The sequence below is a fragment of the Sardina pilchardus genome, chromosome 23, assembly GCF_963854185.1.
Source record: "Sardina pilchardus chromosome 23, fSarPil1.1, whole genome shotgun sequence".
Lineage (NCBI taxonomy): Eukaryota > Metazoa > Chordata > Actinopteri > Clupeiformes > Clupeidae > Sardina > Sardina pilchardus.
In genome coordinates, this window is record NC_085016.1 from 11745306 (window position 1) to 11747702 (window position 2397).

The 2397-nt window shown below is 52.3% G+C and overlaps 1 long non-coding RNA gene across 1 annotated transcript; it reads left to right on the plus strand.

Moving 5' to 3' along the window:
• Positions 1 to 1126: 1126 nt before the first annotated feature.
• Positions 1127 to 2074, plus strand: LOC134071465 (uncharacterized). Its single transcript, XR_009937076.1, has 3 exons — positions 1127 to 1553; positions 1631 to 1681; positions 1753 to 2074. It is a non-coding gene; the product is annotated as an uncharacterized LOC134071465 (long non-coding RNA).
• Positions 2075 to 2397: the final 323 nt, after the last annotated feature.

The following is a 2397-nucleotide window of genomic DNA, read 5'->3' on the forward strand; positions in this document are numbered from 1 at the left end:
CTTGAGCGAACCCACACTGGAGAGAACTCACTCATGTTTTTAATGTCAATAAATAAGACTTTATTTTTGGAACACATGCCTCTCTGGTTTTCAGTGACCCGAACCTGTGTTGCCTGGTAGTTTGTAACACCTTAATTCAGTTTCAAATCATTCATATTCTGAGGGGAAGGGCCTCAGGTGGCGTAGTCGACATGTGTCAATTTAGCAAACCATCCACTTTGCCACATTTGGCGTAGTCGGCAGGATCACATAGCAAAGCCAGAGACGTGTGTTCCAGTGTTTTTTGTCTTTTGTAACTTTGTGTCTTTGCTTTGTTGTATTACTATTGGTTATCTTTTTTTATTATTATCTCAGACAAAACAGCAGCTGTTTGTGGGACCAAGAAGGAGTCAGGTAGGCTTGGTGCATGGCCAGCTTCGGTTGGGTTGTGTGTCCCTGTCCGTCCCCCCGTCCCTGTCCCCGTCCCCGTCCCCCCCGTTGCCTTCCTGGTGCCCTTTCTTCTCCTCCCCCCCCCCCCTTCCCGTTTTGTACGGCGTGTAGCTCAATGCAGCGCTGTAGCCAGGGTAGCTCCCCACCTATGCCTTTGGGTCATGGGTCGCCATTAATGCCTCCCTGGTACCCCCCCCCCCCCTCCTTTCCCCCTTCCCCCATCTTGTACAGCGTGTAGCTCAATGCAGCGCTGTAGCCAGGGTAGCTCCCCACCTATGCCTTTGGGTCATGGGTCGCCATGAGGGCGACAGCCATTAGCTGGGCCTGGTGTTAATGCCTCCCTGGTACCCCCCCCCCCCTCCTTTCCCCCTTCCCCCATCTTGTACAGCGTGTAGCCCAATGCAGCGCTGTAGCCAGGGAAGCTCCCCACCTATGCCTTTGGGTCATGGGTCGCCATGAGGGCGACAGCCATTAGCGGGGCCTGGTGTTAATGCCTCCCTGGTACCCCCCCCCTCCTCCTTTCCCCCTTCCCCCATCTTGTACAGCGTGTAGCTCAATGCAGTGCTGTAGCCAGGGTAGCTCCCCACCTATGCCTTTGGGTCATGGGTCGCCATGAGGGCGACAGCCATTAGCGGGGCCTGGTGTTGTTGCCTTCCTGGTACCCCCCCCCCCCCCCCCCCCCCCCTCCCAGTTTCTACAGCGCGTAGCTCACTGCAGCGCTGTAGCCAGGGTAGCTCCCCACCTGCGCCTTTGGGTCATGGGTCGCCATGAGAGCGACAGCCATTAGCGGGGCCTGGTGTTGTTGCCTTCCTGGTGCCCCCCCCCCCTTCTCCAAGGTGTACAGCGTCGCCTCATTTTAGGTTAATCGTCGGGGCGACGATTCAAAAGCCTTGGGAAGAATGTAGCAGGACTAGGTCCACGCCCCTTAGACAGCTCGGCAATGCCCTTCTGAGTGGCTCTGGGAAATTGGAGGTGAGCCAATCAGCACGTGGGAGCGGCTATAAGGTTTTAGCTTTTACGTTGAAGGCTAGCGTCGTAGCTACATTGTTTGCTTGACTCCAGCCTTCACCGCTCCCCGTATTGGCTTCGCCTCTGGCCGGTTCCGTGTGTCCGCCGACTTCTCGGTAGGTGATTGGTATTGTGGTTGTAGTTGGCTATTGTTTGTATCATTCAGTGGGCTAACTCAAACATTGGGGTTTAGGAGTGCAGCTAGTCACTGAACATGGGCCTTATGACTGACCACAGCAGAGCGGTAGGTCACGTTAACCGTTTTTAAAGTAATATGCAAACTTGCGTGGGTTTAATTGTATGTTCTTTGTGTAGCAGATCTCGGGCGTAACAGGGAGCGGCAACATCAAGGCACCTTGGTTCCGGTTCGAACGCTGCTGTTTTGTTTAGTTCTGTTTTGTGTTTGTGTTTGTTTCATTCCGTTTGTGAGTCGGCTGTGTTTAGCCACCACGAAGTCAGCCCTCATTGATTAACTGAAGTGACGACAGGTGTGCTGCTGTTTGCTCACGAGTGACTACGAATTCAGTTCGGTTATGGAGGCTAATTCCTTAGCTTGTTGCACTGCGTGTCATGATTTGTCACCATAAGCCTGCGTGAGTGATTGTGATGATTACACTGTTTGCTGTGACAACTGAGTGCTGTGCATGGTAGTGCTGTGTATTCACGAGTGTCTCATTCCCTGAATAGCCACCATACTGACTTTAGCGAACTCACTCTGGAGAGTGCTACTGCTGTTTAGCGAATCCACACTGGAGAACCATACTGACTTTAGCGAACTCACTCTGGAGTGTACTACTGCTGTTTAGCGAATTCACACTGGAGAATAATACTGACTTGAGCGAACCCACACTGGAGAGAACTCACTCATGTTTTTAATGTCAATAAATAAGACTTTATTTTTGGAACACATGCCTCTCTGGTTTTCAGTGACCCCGAACCTGTGTTGCCTGGTAGTTTGTA